Source organism: Myxocyprinus asiaticus, chromosome 35, assembly GCF_019703515.2.
Source record: "Myxocyprinus asiaticus isolate MX2 ecotype Aquarium Trade chromosome 35, UBuf_Myxa_2, whole genome shotgun sequence".
Classification (NCBI taxonomy): domain Eukaryota; kingdom Metazoa; phylum Chordata; class Actinopteri; order Cypriniformes; family Catostomidae; genus Myxocyprinus; species Myxocyprinus asiaticus.
The window spans coordinates 16,624,600-16,641,585 of NC_059378.1; the positions used below are offsets into that span (position 1 = coordinate 16,624,600).

Consider the following 16,986-nt stretch of genomic DNA (forward strand, 5'->3'; position numbering starts at 1 on the left):
CCACATTAACCTTTTACACTAAAACCCGTTTGAGTCAGAAGATTAGAGTCTCTAGTTTCATCCGATATGCCATTATTAAAATTTGAGCTATTTATCGCGAAACGCCATGCTGCTAAACACAATGTACAATAATGTGTACAACAGCACAAGGCTTTCATTACAAATCATATATTTACTGTGCATTTCTACACTGAGGAAAAAAATATATATTCAGTCAAATAATTTTTATTTGTATAGTTTTTATTTGTGCTTTTCCCAATACACATTGTTCCAAAGCAGCTTTACAGAAAATCAGCTGTAATGTCTGTAACATCTCAAAAACATGAATAACCAACACTCCTGGAAACATAATAAACAATTTAATAATAAAAAAAAAATTCTATAGACTTTCTATAGCTTGGTACTATTTAAAATTTCACAACATAGTCCTGTTGTCCACATATGTTGACATACATTTTTAGTAAAACTATTTGCTCTAGAAAAAAATAAAAAATAGGTGCTGCTAGTAACATATTAAAAAGGGAAATAGAAAATGTACACAGCAGTCATGCTCGGGTCTCAGAAGGTTAAGGTTATAAAATGCATGAGTTAACATTAATGAGAAAGAAATACTAACTTAAATTTGTCCAGCTTGGGTTGCGATTTATTAACAAGTCTAAACTTTACCTACAGCTAACTAAACTTGGTTCAGACACACAGTAAGTCTGACCGGTTTAGATGGCAAGTTTGCATCTCTCCTCTTGACTTTATGGTTTGGGAAATGGTTAAAATTGTACTTCATCCTCCAACCTTTTTGGATATCTTGTAATCAAATTGCAAATTCCTCATGTACAGAGTTTCGTCGTTTTGGGCCATGGTTTCGTGAAGGGTCAATTACAGTACTGCTGTGCCGTTCACTCATCTCATGAATACAATCATTCCAACATGACTTGAATGCAAAATCTGTGATTTTGGAAAGGGTCTTCACTGAAGTAAAAGTAGGTTGAGGAAAATATGTGTAGTTTTTTTTTTTTTGTTTTACTCTATGTCTGTGAAAGAGGTCCATCTTTCTCTCGTCCCTGAGAGGTAAAGTTAACTCTAGTGAACTTGATCACCTGGGAGCCAGACCATTGGGCCCTGCCTCAGATCATAATGATCTGCTCACCATCAGCAGTCAGCTAAACCCATTAGGGTGTAAACTAAATTAAAAGAGCAATGTTGGCTGTACTTGCAGGGGATTATGGGGCGGCCGGCACTGCCTCTGTGGCTCATCTCCACTGGACTCCCTAATACAGCGGGCTGTTTACTCAGGCTTTGGAGTTATTCCCTTGGAATTAAGTCCTAGTGCCCACCTGTCAATCACCCAGCCCTTGCTTTTGGCCATTTGAAGGCCCAAATGGGCAAAGGAAAGCTCTTTTTGGCTGCTAAAGGATCACCATGTGCCATGTCAGCTAGCCTGCATGGCACAGGGTGCATGCCCCCCCCCCCAACTCTACTCAATTCGGCATGCAAACTCTAAAGAGGCTTTGGCAGTAAATGCCACATCATTTTCCACTGCCACAAGAATGCAAGTAGCAACAAGCAAATATGTTTGTTGCTGTTATTATTTGTGTTCTCTGCAGCGTATGCTGTTTCTGTTTGAGACATTGTCAGGGAATATGGCAGTAGGTGTGTGTGTGTGTGTGTGTGTGTGTGTGTGTGTGTGTGTGTGTGTGTATGTATTCATGCATGACTTATTCAGCAGCGGGTGATTAATGACCACTTGGGTAGGCTTTCTGTTAATAAGATGGGAGGTATGAAAATCGGATGTACCTGTTAATATTACTTTTGACTAATGATTCCTCCTGTTAGTCAAGCTCAAAAGGGGTCTAATGAGGGTGACGTCTGGTTATTAATGAAGCAATACAATGTTTATCATGCACCACATTGCCAGCAAATGAATGGGTGTGAAATTTGATCTATTCCAATGTAATTGAGGCACATCTATCTTTGGATTGCATTCTCTGAATTGGAATGAAGGGCTGGAAAATGAGTCGGTGAGCCCCTGATTAGTCTCGCCGGGTTATGACGGTAAGCCCATGCTTCTAATTCACCTTTCATTCATTACAACTCTATCCATCAGGCTTACAGCCATCAGCATCCCAAATCCACTCAGTGAAAAAGAATCACAAACACGTCACACCATCCCTGCCCTTAATTTGTCATCAGCGCAAATGTAGAAATGCACATGCAGCTGATCAGTGTCAGGCGCATTGCACAGGTAGATTGAAATTAAGTCGGCTATGTATTCATTAATGCGTGCATAAATTGATGCATTTGTTAATTAATTTCCAACATGCACAAAATAAACTGTTTGAATGAAGTGTTTAAATAGTTTAATTAAAAAGGACTACTCAATTACACAATTAAACTTGTGCAAAAGGTCAGTGAGAGTTCTTTTTAGTCTCCTTCGGCTGCATTGATGAAATCAAAAGCCTATTTCACATCACAAGCAAAAGCAGTGTGTATTTGTTTGGTGCCCATTTTAATGGATTTCAGTATTCATACTGGGTGTATTAGCCGCATGTTGCTGTGTTGCAAGAGCGTCCCAGAAGTGACAGTGAGGTGAGAGCTTTGATGCTGAGCTAATTTTTGCTGAGCATAGAGCACTGAACAGAAAATTTAGTGAAAATGTACTACAAATGTACTGAACTACATAATATTTGTAATATAGGCTTTTATGAAGCAACATGAAATGCTGGAGCAAACTACTTACCAACTGTTTAAAACAAGACATTTGTAGAGCTTGATGGAAGTTCCAAACACAGTGACAGGTACACAAACAGACTTTCTATTTATTGAAAATGAATTAATCCAGATGATTTAAGCAGTTTATAGCTACACTTTGGGGTTTGTGTTCACTTTTGTTTAGATTAATCACCATTTACATGTAATGTGATCCCTCTTGTAAGTTTGTAATAATTCTCAATGGCCAACTCTCGATAATATTTTTTTATAATTTATGGCCATTATTAAAATTCAAATATAAAAATAATAAAATAAATAATTAAAATTCAATATAGTAATCCAGGAATCACTTTATTTTCTGCATAGAGCTGCGGCTCTGTCACGTAGCAAAATTGTGGCCTGCTACCATAGTTACTCTGCAGTTTTGTGTACGCACTGCTTTGGTTTGCCGTATGCAACAGGTATTAAAGTTTAGTTGGGCATGAGATAAGAGTAGTAGTCTTTGCGCAAAATAAACTAGGTTCTGTTTCGATGCTGAAATAATGTATTGGAACTTTAAAGTAGAGAATAAGAGGATCAACGGTATCAGTCTCATTCTGTAAATACCTTACAATTTAGAAATCTCCAATGGAAAACTCAATCACTAATGAAAATCCAATCACTTCACATTATTAAAAAAATAAATAAAGAAAAGAAAAAAAAAGTTACATTTAATTAGTAATGAAAAGTTGGACAAGGGAAAATCAATCTACCATTTTTGGTAACAGTTTATAGTAACTTTCATTAATAAATCATTAATAAACATTATATAATGCTTAACAGATCATTAGTCAATTTTTATTTCAAATAGTTTGGAATATGAAATGCGCTTGTTAATGTTAACAAATTAATTTAACTAACATTACTTAACACACAGATCTTGAAATTACTCTATTCTGATTGGTAAATGGAGCCACCTAGCGGTCTGTTATTTCTCAGTAACTGCACATCCACGTATCAGACCGCTCATCCGGGTATTACAAGCCATCTTGCCTGCTTCTTGGATTACTGTGCGATCTCTACAAGTAAGCTAATAAAATAATTTCAACTTCAAATCAATGTTTCATGCACATGTATTTGTTTATTTTGCAAATAGTGTTTTAATAAGATGCATAATGAGCAGTCAGGTGTTCAATAATTAAAAATAATACCAACAGAAGCAAACCTAAGGTGTTATTGTAAATATATAAATTAGTTAATGTTAGTTAAATTTATTAGTAAACACTGACAAGTGCATTATCTCATATTTCTAACTATTTGAATAAGCATAAACTAATGATATGTTAAGCATTATATAATGTTTGTTAATTCATTATTAATTCAAGTTACTAAAGGGTAACCCGTTTTTTTCTTTTGTTCTTTTTTTAATTCAGTGAAACAGAACGGAGACACCCAAGTTTAATTTTTGTTTCCTCTTATGGTTAATTTTATTTATATAAAATAATTTCTCACCTCTCTTCCTTAATAGGGCTCTTCATAACCTGTTCGAAGATGATAATGAAAAGTTTAAATCGCCTGATTTGGCTGCATGGTACAATTCTGTCTCAGTGACAAGGGCATGTAATTGAAACCTGGTCATCTGTTTAAATATCCCCGTTATTGTCGCATGCTAATGAAAACAATCTTTCACGGTTACATTTGTGTGGAGAAATTACATTAAAAAACACATAAACCAAGAGGGCCTGACTGATGAAATGCACAAGAGAGAAAGGAGGCATGGAGAACGGTCGACAAAGATCACTGCATTTCTGCCCAGCGATTCCCAGTGTTATTGCTTTGTCTCAGTGTCTGCGATTACTATTAGACCGGGTTTGATTTCTTCCCACTAGAAAAAAAGCCAGTGCTGTTCTGCTCGCTTTCTCTCTCTCATGAATTCTGTTAATGATAATGAATTGCAGAAGCACATCTATGGCAAAACAACTCCTGCTTCATTGATTATACTCCTCAGTTCAATAAATTTGTTAATCGTATAATTTTACCAGAATGTGCTATCCATTAAAAATTGAATAAAACCCTCAAGCTAAAATAAAAAGATGAGTTCTTGATCGCTAGATGGTTTACACAGAAATAAATAAAATGGTGACCCATGTGCCTACTGAATAGAACCTATTTTGTTGAAAATAACACAAAGTACAAATGGAACAAAGGCTTTATGAGTCAATCCTACATGAAAAGCTTGTGATTTTCATAATAAACATCACCGTGAGTTTTGTGCACAGGTAACTGTTTGGTATTAAGCGCTTTATGGGGTCCTCTGTGTTGAGATGTGATCCATCCCTGGTTGGCTACACACTGTTTTTTTTTACCACAAAGCTGACGTGAGGTGACAAGCTTTGCATTGTGACGACTATAACTGTCACTATATTTGTACCGTTAGTCTCTGAAAATAGGCACCGCCGTGACAGCAACCACAGCAAAAAAAAAAAAAAAAAAAAAAAAAAAAGCATGATAAAGACTCTGTGATTAAAATCGCCTCCATTTTACTCTGTTGTGATGATGCCAACAGAAGAAAAATCCACATGTAGTTAATCTTATGGGTAAGGCATGTGATTTGAATGAACATCTTACAAGGCTTTCAAGTATTAAAATCAATTAACTTTGACATTTCTGGTGGTGGATCTGCTTCCTAAGGTTATGTACAGGCATACTAGGAAGCTGCACATAACTGGATTAAAATTAATAAAATGTGTTTTTTGTTGCATGTAAAGCATGAATCAAGTATACAGGCTCCCTATATATTATTACTGACAGCTACCAGTCAATGGTAAAAAGACACATGAGGAATATTAGCTTGTCTGAAAATGTAGGTTTGGATTTACTCAAATAGGCAGAATTTTGGCTTGCGTTCTGTCTCAGAAAACAGCTATTCATGTGTCAACAATCACAGCAGAATACAAAAACAAAAAAAACAAAAAAAAAACACTGACGGCTGACAAATTATGGAGTAACTTGTTTTCAAATGCAAAGGACTGCGTAAACAGAATACAACATGACTGTTTCAAGCGCTGGAACATGAAAATAATCTCGGATATGTCACAAAGAGCCTAAGGGATGTCAATGCAAACAAAAGACATCATTGATGTCATATCCCCGAGATTGCCATTGCAAATGGGCAAGAAAATAATATGTTTGACAAATAAAATAATGACTGGCAGATAACTGGCCAGTATCTGCCTTGTCTTCACACTTGTCGTGTCCTATATAAACCTAAAAAAAGGCACAGTATCTCCTATTCACAGCATTTTGCGCATGCTCATTTCAGATGACTGACAGAATGATTGACATAAGCAATGCTGAATCAGAGGTATAGAAGGATACCAATGTCAAAATTCCGATCATACACTGGCACAAAATCATAATCTACAATTGTGGGAATTATCATTATCAATCTCTGAGAAGACTGCCAGAACAAATCAGACACTATAAAGATGCTTTCTTAAGATGTACAGTGGCAGGATACCAATTTTGCTGCTGAAACAAGCAGCATGGGGAAGGAACTTGGACTATACCCTCTATATGCTGAAGAAGAGCACTTAAAGATGCTGGAAAATCTGTGGAGAGCCTGAACATCTGTCCACTGGCCAGGACTGATGTCCTGCCATCCAAGAGCTTCTGTCCCCTCTGCACCAGAAACATTTGCCACAGACAATCCCACAAGGAGCCTCAGCAGAGTCAAACCTTTCATATGCCAGTGTCCTTGAGAAATTCTCCTTCCTCTCTCACTATGAATGGCTTAGCCTGACTTTGAGAAGACTTATTAGTCACTACTGAAGTTTGAAGAACCAAGAATTAATGACTCATAGCCATTTCTGAGATGAATAAAAGTACATTTGCATATACAGTATGTGCAGTCAGGCAGCATTGTTTTACATTAAAGGTGGAGGAAAAAATATATTTAAAAGTATTGTGAGATAATACTATATCAGCATACTTTAACGCCAATAATCTACCATTTTAGTTAAATTTCCTGCTTAATTAAAGCAGGTTGGCTGGTGTTAGTTGGTTTAAGCTGGTCTTAGCTGGTTTAAACTGATCTCCCAGCCTGGCCAAACTGGTTCTCAGCTGGTTTAGCTGGGAGGCCAGCTGGTCTTTCAGCCTGACCAGTTAAAATGTTCCCAAAACCCTTTTTAAACCAGACTAATGGACAACCTTGAACACGGGTGCGTTTCCCAAGAGCATCATTAGCCAACTATGGTCGCAAGTTCCATCGTTACCAACACAGTTCAACGATTTGGTGTTTCTTGAAACCGTAGTTCTAATGAACTTTTGTAAACAGCATTGCAAAATTGTGTGGTTGGAACTACAGCTCTCCACCTGTGGTTAGAAGCATAGTAACTAGTTTGCCATGTGGACGTTATTTGACTTCGCTAAGGCTTCAATATATTTATTCCATATATATATATATCTGTAAACACTTTAACAACGTTTACCTGCATTTAAGAAAACTGCTTATTTGGGGGTGTTGCAGAAAACGGTGTTCTGAAATGTCATGTAAACCTGAATGCAGCCGCAGCACTTTCTCATAGAAGCTTTCTGTCAAAGAACACAACTTTTACTGTATGTTTACGTTAATGCATAAGTAGCGTTTATACAGTATGTTTTTGAAAAGTGTGCATGTGCATAAGTGCTAGTGCACCAGTGGAACCCCAAAGTCTGATGTAAAGGGAAACCCCACTAATGCAGCGCAATGTATCTCTCGCACTTACATTACTAGTTAATTTCTCCAATGATGCATATTGTACTATGGTGGTTAAGCAGTGAGTAACATAATTGTACGGGAAAAGCACCACAGGCTGGGTGACCAGTCAAGACTAGCAATCCAGCTTAGGCTGGCTTTAGCAGTTTTTTCAGCAGGGAAACATTTTATTAGTAATATTTTTTGAAAAAGAAAGGTTGAGCACCACTCAGAGAAAGTGTGTGAGAAGATGTGGCATACTGTGACATTAAGTCAACAAACACTCAGTTGTTTCTACTTGATCACAATGCAAAGAATATAAGTATATAACTCTTTATTCATAAAGATTTCAGATAGATCCTCCATACAGCTGGACTGCTGGAGTTTTCATGTAATGATAAACACGCTGGAACCAAGGTGGCCTATTCCCTGACATAGATTTTTATTTTAATTTTTTACTGACACTGCTGTGCTCCTCTACTCTATGGTTCTATGATGAAGTAAAGCAGGACGTTTAGCACTTGTTTGTGCAAAACACTGAATAACTATGATGAAGAATGAGAAACAATTGTATAAAAGATCGCAATATATCACAGTTTTGAATCACAGTACACCAGGGTTCCTCAAAAGGCAGCCTGCGCTAAAGGCCTGTTCACACCAAATCCGTGATGATTTTGCAAGACAAACTTCAGACGAAAGGTCTAAACACATAGATAGCTGCCGGAGCTTGACCAGCACTCTGGATCACTTCCCTCACTTGCGCCTCCGACTAAAATGCCAGGCAAAATGTCTGAATAGTTAAAAACCGGGACAAGATTGTCTGGTATATGCAGTCGAATGTTCAACAGTTCGTCCCTGGTAAAACTGATTGGAAAAAAAATTACCAAACACAGAACAAACAAACAAAAACAACAAAAGAATTGGAGAGCTCCACACAGAGGCTGCCATCCACGGTGCCATCTTTTTCCATTGAACGCTGTTAAAGCATTTATTTACCTAATTTGGCATAACTGTTTCATTATGTTCTTTCCATGGTGTTGATGCATCCTAAGGAGTATATAATCTGTGTTTTTATGCGAGTGAGATGATTAAAGAGCACTGTTGCATAAATATACGTCCTATTTATATTTGCACATGTATTTTGCAAGAGTATATTCCAAACGGACTCCCGAAGCCAACTACTCTTTATATAATGTCTGGATTAATGCCTGGATAATATAACACAAGGTACTGTATACAAATACACATGTAATAGTGCACAGTAAGAATAACATTGTACAATAAAAAATATGATGCATAGCCTATTATTAAAAAATAATATATAAATAACATTGGCTCACGGTCTTTTCTTTATTCAAATTATTGCAATACTTTTTATATTATCCTTAAGAACAATATCAATGTTAATGCTAATAGGTCTAATAACTGAATCAGCAATTAGCAAAAGTGCAGGGAGTAGATCCCATTCGGAGATGAGCAGGAACAGTTGACTCGCATGGAGGACATGGAGATCCAGATTGTTCATTATTTTTTATTTATTTATTTATTATTTTTTTTCAGCAGACAAAGTTGTGTAGTTTTGTGTATCTGTATACAAACAAAATGTTCATAATTGTTTGAATAAATAAAAAAAGCTACTAATACTGAGAACAAGAACTAAGAAAAAATCTGAATATTTTTGCGTGACTCTTTTAATAATAAAAACAACAATAGTAATAATAATAACAATAATAACAGCAGCAGCACAAACACTTTGTCATTACATCATGGGCCGTGGCCCTTTACTTTGTATTGTCAACAGAATTTGGCCCTTAGTGAAAACTAATTGGGGAACCCTGCAGTACACTATACACAAAGAATCACACTATTATCATATTGCAACCCAGATACCGATATAATATCGTATCCATAGGCCCATGCTTATTCCCTCCCCATTTCACACTGGACCAAATGTTATTCCATGAGGCATTGCAGCAAATGGCAGCACAAGGTAATCCAACTCCATTAAGCTCTTTATTAATGTTTCATAAACACTCCATTGCCTGAGGATTTGTGATAGGCTGGGAAAACTAAGCCTGAACCAAAACAAAATATGCTGGACAATAACTAATTAAGGGTATAAATTGGTTGGTTTAATGTATCCCAGTTTAAACGGCCACATACTGTACAAGCAGTCCAGTGCTGCAGTAAAAAGACTGGACTGACAGTGGCTACTGCTGTACGCAGTGTCAGCAGTCTTTTAAGGGAACAGTTACATACATAAGAGAATATGACTCTCATAAGGGCCATAAAATGGTTTCAAATCTCCATCACTTCTCCCCCCTGACCCAGTGGGGGTATTAATGAGCCTACAAGGGTAGTGTGTAAATCCCCTCTTGGCCTGGGGAGGGGTTGAACGGGTTTTTCAGGTCCAGTATGTGGGTTTTCCTACGAATTATTGAATTAGCCACCAGCCGTGCTGTGGTATGATCTTGCCTGACTGCAGGAATGAAGATAGATGTTGATGTCGCTGCACCATAGCATGTGCGGATGCAGGGAAGAGAATGAGTAATAATCGTAAAGATTAATATCAATGATCCAACATTCCTGTCCATGATGATTTATGTAATTAGAATCAGCAGGGCAAGTGTAAAGCAGGTGTAGATTCTACAACACCCGTGTCACCGGTTTTGACATTTTGTGTATAGAACCATAAACTTATTGCAAGGATATAAGCTCCTTTGTGTTCTATAATTTATTTATATTTTTGCCGCTGGTTGGATAGTTGGCACTTTTCACAATTCACCCCAGAGCTCTACTGTCATAATCCTTTACAGATTATTATTTGTTTTTTTCCTAGCAGAGCTGACTAATAATCACTGTGGAAAGGGAAAAGAGATTGAACTTCAAAGAGATTTCTGAATTTTCCAAGGTATTAGACACTACTCGATTACTAAAATAACATATTACTCAATGTCTGCAGTCAAAAGATTTGTAACAGAGTAGGAGGCAAGCACAGGGACTCTATAATAACACTGGGTCATTGGATTCACAGCGTACTGCAGACATTATCCATGGGTCTCAATAAAATAAAATAAAACATTCATAATGTGCAAAAGACAGACTCAGTTGATGTACAGGAATATAGGAAGCTATCCCAGCATGTTTTAAGTGTATCATTGTTTCAATGTAATTTTTTTTTTTTTTTTTTTTTTTTTTGCTCTGTTAACCATCTATTTCCTAACTTGTGATTCCTGTCCATGCTATGTGAAGCGCCCTTGAGTCCTTGACAGGCACTATATAAATTACCTGTTAGAAAACAGTCATAAACGGTAGTGGTGCAGAAATTGCACACTTGTAACAGAAACTAAAAATGTTCAGTCATTTTATTATTATCATTCAGTAGTATTTTTGGCCACATAAACCTTCAAAAGACTTATCAATTTTAACTTTCAAGTCTTGCTCAGAGTCCAGTGGAGTAAATAAGATTTTGTTGAGGCCAAACAGAATAAATGGAATTACAAGAGCCAGGAAGCTCGAGGCTAGTGACTAGAGATATAAATCTTTATCTGTTTGGGTACAGGCTAACCTCTGATTAACTGCATTTGTAAGATGTTTACAGCTGTGGATCTCCTCTGCAACAAAATCACAAATCAATCTGAGTGAGGGACTGAGGTGAGTTACAAGGACCAGGATGAATTACTTCAAGGTTTTGTAGTATGTGGTGATCTTAATCCTGAAAATCTCATTGGTCCTATCTCAGCAGGCATTATAAACAGACAAGACAGAAAGACCATCAAACCTCAAGGTATTTTAAAATCACAAACGTGCCCATGTCCTGCTCTGCTCCAATACATCCTATAAAGATCAACAAATAGTTGAAAATGCTGATTAACCACAGAATTTCCTTTTCCATTGGGATGCTTTCTGACCTCTAAAATCAATATGCAAGAGATTACATTGCCTGCAAGGCAACAGGACCTAAGGCAACATTTGATTTACACCACCCAAAAGAATACCACTGCTTTAAAATAACTCCACTTGGGTGAAAGGGGGAAACTGTTCATGGGGAATCTTCATGGGAAATGTAATTTAATATGATACATGAGGAGCCAAAAAGATTTGTTCCAACCTCAGTGGTTTACACGCAATCTATCCTCTTCCCTTGACTGGCTCAGAGGGTTCCCTGGCTTTGATACTGCAGTGTAGTTCATTTCTAAAGTGTTAAACATGTCCATCTGTTTTCCCCCGGCAGAAGCTACAGCGCAGCATGAATCCCACCGAGCACCTTGATCATCCGCAGTGGCAGTTGGTCCCTGCCGAATAGCCCATGAGCGGACCCAGCTAATCTGTGGCTCCATGGCAAAGATGGATGTCTCAGTGTGCCTCCATTCATCTGGTGGTACCCTCTTGCCTATTCGCCCACAGAAGCTGCTGTCGACCAGCAAAAAGGACTGGAGGTGGGAGTGGTCATCCTGACAGGAAGACCCAGGTGTGGGAGACAACTCCTGCACGCTCTGGGCCACAAATTACAAGAGCTTCACATGCAACTCAAAGTTCAATTTTGCACGCTGACAGAGTAAATAAAACCCCCAGGATGCAGACAGGTATATTATACTCAGATCAGATAACCCCCTCCTACCTCAAACCACTCTAAAACAACATGCTTGCCGAGACTCGTAGGGAACTAGAAGAATCTACAGCAGTGGTTCTGTTGTGTTCATGGACACTTCCCATTCCATTTGTTGTTGATGTCAAAGGTCATGCATCCAGTCAACATGGCCAGGTTGCATGACATGCTCTAGTCCTCGAAAACGATGGCCAAAACTACAAAGGTTTTAAGAAAATACAACCCAGATTATGTTAAACACAGGTTTGGCATTGTGTTTGGTTGCCACTTGATGTCGGATGTAAAATCTGGATTCTGAAGCAAAGCCAGATAACTACCACTGCACTAAAGAGAGGAAATTGTCAGCAAAATCTCAATCTCATTAACTCATGCTTCATGTTCAGGAATGCATGCGATCATGATGTCAAACTTCAATTGTGGATTCAAAAGAACAACAAATTTGTCCACTTACTAATATCTACATTGAGTCCAGCCTGGGGCGATCCACATGTTAGTGAAACCAGGCCAAAACTGGGTGGCGAGACAGAGAGATAACAAGAGAAAGTGAGAGAGAGATGTTTGGAGATGAGGAGCTGTGAGCGAGTAGGCCCAGATGGACATCTGCTGCACTCTTGCAGGCTGAACTAATCCCTTCAGTTAGCAGTATTCACAGGGCAAAGCCTCTATGAAGGCAGATGTCCTCTGGTGCTTGCCTTTTTGCCCTCCACCAAAGCATCCACCAGTCATGACCAATGCAGCCCATCACTTAAGCTAACGACCACTCACATACACAGACTATTAAATCTATAGGGTAGCACTATTAAATGTATAGGGCAGCATGAAAGCTGGGTCAGGAGCAACAGTTTTCCACCAGAATTCCTCCACCATCGACAACACTTACACAATTTCTTGAGTAGCTATACCTTATTGCGTAATACATAGGTATTATGTTGGGAACTATACTCGAATACCTGACAACTTATAATTTTACTCAATTACATAAAATAATAACAATAACTTATAATGCGGTATACATCTTCACTATTTTATTTTTTATTTATTTTTTCATTATTGCTTGTATATACAGTACATAATGGTGAGACACACATCTTTGCCTCTAGCATCAGGCTGTTCCCTATCTGTCACTCATTTGACATTGTGTCGATGTAGTGACACAAGGGATCACTCTTGGGAGCCCAAAACACCTCTGATCTTTTTTTAAAAGGCCAATGAGAATTGGCGAGAGGAATTTGCATGCCACTCCCCAGGACATATGGGTATAAAAGGAGCTAGTATGCAACCACTCATTCAGATTTTCTCTTCAGAGCCGAGCGGTTCTATTCATTGAGCTGAATTCATCCACCGAATTCATTCACCTCTCTCTGCTGGATCTTATGCCGCATTTCAGTGGCTTCTCCCCCTCTGCTTCTGTGGTTTGCAGAGAACGCCCCTGGGTGCTTCGGCAGAACATTTAAAAGAGTATATTCTAATAGAGTATATTTTCTTTCTGAAAGAGTGGCACACATGGAACGTCTTTTTAAAGATGCTTATTTTTTAAGATGCCTTTCCGTTTGTGTGTTATTCTTGGTTGCGGTCATTATCTCTCCGCTTCTGATGGCCACGATCGCTGTCTTACGTGTCTGGGCGCTGCCCACGCAGAGACATCGTTCATGGATGGATCATGTCTTCGTTGCGAGAACATGACCATGGCAACGTTGCGGTCGTGGCTTGCATTCGTAAGAAAGCAAGCCACCCCAGCGGCTCCCCGCCTCGGTCCTTCTACCAACAGGTATCGGGCCATGCCGGTTAGCACTGGGGGCGATTTGGGGACTTCAATGGGACCACCTCTGCCGGGTATCCCCCCACGGACCTCCCATTCCCCAGCACGCTCACTTGCCCTGGTCGCGTGCTCGGACGAGATCGCCGGCTCATCTCAGGGCGAGTTCGACCCCTCGTTCAGAGCCCAGGAAGAGGATGAGTTATCGAGCGCAGCAACGGAGAGTGGGCTCGTCCAGTCAGACGCAGAGGCTTCGACTGGGCATCCTCCTTCGGGAATGATCGCCCAGTCCCAGGCTGACGGACATGCGTTCCCGGGCGGCCACGAGTGTCGGGCTAGAGTGGAACCCTCCACTCTCCCCAGAACCCTCGCGGCTCGATGATTGGTTCCTGGGCTCGAGGCGCCACTCACAGCCATGCCCTGCCCCCGTTCCTTTCTTCCCGGAAGTACCTGAGGAGCTGACAAGATCGTGGGAGGCACCTTTTACTGCCCGGTCCCAATCTTTCAGCTCCCCCGCTCTCGCTACCCTCGATGGCAGAGCAGCCAGGGGGTACTCAGTGATCCCCCAGGTGGATAAGGCGCTCACGGTGCACTTATGTCCAAAGAGCGCCGCCATCTGGTGCAGGCGCCTGAAACTCCCGTCCAAGGCCTGTAGGGTTACGTCGTCCCTGACGGCTAAGGCCTACAGTGCCGCTGGACAAGCCGCCTCCGCCCTGCATGCAATGGCTCTCCTGCAAGTACACCAAGCCAAGGCACTAAAAGAACTGCACAAGGATAGTTCTGACCCGGGATTGATGCAGGAACTGCGTTCGGAGACTGACCTCGCTCTCTGGGTGATGAAGGTCACGGTGCAGTCTCTCGGGCAGACGATATCCACCCTCGTGGTCCAGGAGTGCCACCTTTGGCTCAACTTGGTTGAGATGCGAGAGGCTGACAAGGCACAGTTCCTTGATGCCCCCATCTCCCAGGTTGGCCTATTCAGCGACACCGTCGAGGAATTTTTGCCCAGCAGCAGACGGAGGCCATATATCATATCCTGCCCCGGCGTGGCGCAAGACCCCACACCCCGTCTGCTCATCGCCAAGGGCGTCCTCCTGCTGCAACGACATCGGCTCCACCACAGCCCACTCCCGTGGCCCGGCCACGGCATAGAGCCCAGCGCAGAAGCAGATGCCACCCGTCTCATGGCCGGCCGCTAAGAACCCGAGGAAGGCTTCAAAGTGCCCCTGAGACGGGAAACCCAGGGGCAAGGAGACCTGCAACACTGGAGCTGGTAAGCAGACCACTCCATCCCCTGGTGGAGGGCCAGGAGGAGAATCTTTTGTTTCATTTTCATTTAATTGTGCCGCATGCCCAAGAGGCTGTGGTACCCAAAAGTTCAGCAAAAGAGCAGTTCCCTTGTTCCCTGGGTCACATGTCCAGTGTGCACGGCCGTCATCCTGACCACCGTCCACCATCTCATCTTTGCAGGTATGGTGCTCCAGCGGCGGTCCCCCCTCTGTGTGCCCAGCTTTGGCACAAACACGCCCACACAAGTTTGGGTCCGGTGGACTATGGGGACGAGACTCCTCCTCCCCCCCTTCGGCCAATCTTATGGTGGGTGGCATGAGCCAGGTAAGTGCTTCGATGTCCCTGGACTCAGCACGGCCACGGGGCTAGGATCCTCTTGACGTGGCACCTCGAGCTCCGCCCCGTCGCGAGGCCCCACCCGCCGGTACGTCCGATGTGATAATTCCCTTGGTCCCCCTCGCCCGGAGTTTGGGTGTGTGGCTCGCGCTTTCCAACCCGTCGCGATGGCTGGTCCAGACCGTCCGACTTGGCTACACGATTCAGTTTGCCAGGCGCCCGCCCAGGATCAGTGGTGTCCGCTTCACCTCGGTGAAGGGCGAGAACGCCGCTACCTTGCATGCAGAGATCGGTACCCTTCTGCGCAAGGGCGCGATAGAGCCTGACCCTCCAGCCGAGATGAAGAAAGGGTTCTACAGCCCTTACTTCATCGTACCAAAGAAAGGCGGTGGGTTGCAATTGATGCGAGTACTGAACCGGGCTTTGCACAGAATCCCGTTCAAGATGCTGATGCAAAAGCGCATTTTAGCAAGTGTCCGGCATCAAGATTGGTTCGTGGTGGTAGACCTGAAGGATGCGTACTTCCACGTCTCGGTCTTACCTCGACACAGACCCTTCCTGCGGTTTGCCTTCGAAGGCCAGGCGTACCAGTACAAGGTCCTCCCCTTCAGCCTGTCCCTGTCCCCTCGTGTCTTCATGAAGGTTGCAGTGGGCATATGCATCCTCAACTATCTCAACAACTGGCTGATCCTAGCTCACTCTCGAGAGTTACTGTGGGACCAGCACAGGGACCATGTGCTTCAGCACCTCAACTGACTGGGGCTTCGGGTCAACTGGGAAAAGAGCAAGCTCTCCCCGGTTCAGAGCATCTCTTTTCTCGGTTTGGAGTTGGACTCAGTATCGATGACAGCGCGCCTCACGAATGAGGGCGCACAGTCATGCTGAACTGTCTGAAGATGTTCAGACAGAGAACCGCGGTTCCACTGAAACACTTTCAGAGGCTCCTGGGGCATATGGCATCCTAAGTGGCGGCCACACCGCTCGGGTTGATGCATATCGGACTCAAGTCCTGAGATGGGCATGGCACTGTGGGACACATCACGTGACGCCGGTCTGTCACTGCCTCTTCAGCCCTTGGACTGACCTGGCATTTCTACGGGCAGGGGTTCCCCTAGAGCAGGTCTCCAGGCACGTCGTGGTTACAACAGACGCCTCCAAGTCGGGCTGGGGCACCGTATGAGCCGACTGGCCCGTGGCTGCGTTGGCACATCAACTACCTAGAGTTGTTGGCAGTACTGCTCACCCTGCGGAGGTTCCGGCCGTTGATCCAGGGCAAGCATGTGTTGGTCTGGACGGAAAACACAGCGACGGTAGCATACATAAACCACCAAGGCGGTCTTGCATGTCACAACTTGCCCGCCGTCTCCTCCTTTGGAGTCAGCAGCACCTCAAGTCGCTACGAGCCACTTACATCCCGGGCGACCTCAACACCGCAGTGCTGTCACGTTGGGTTACCCTCAGGGGGGAGTGGAGACTCCACCCTCAGGTGGTCCAGCTGATTTGGAGTCGATTCGGTAGAGCACAAGTAGACCTGTTTGCTTCCCGGGAATCCTCCCACTGCCCACTTTGGTACGC

General features: G+C 42.1%; 1 protein-coding gene across 2 annotated transcripts in view; it reads right to left on the minus strand.

Annotated features, from left to right (window-relative positions):
• The window catches only part of nlgn1 (neuroligin 1), a 442,740-nt gene that overhangs the window by 188,771 nt on the left and 236,983 nt on the right, over positions 1 to 16,986 (minus strand). The gene's annotated exons all lie outside the window — the stretch shown is intronic.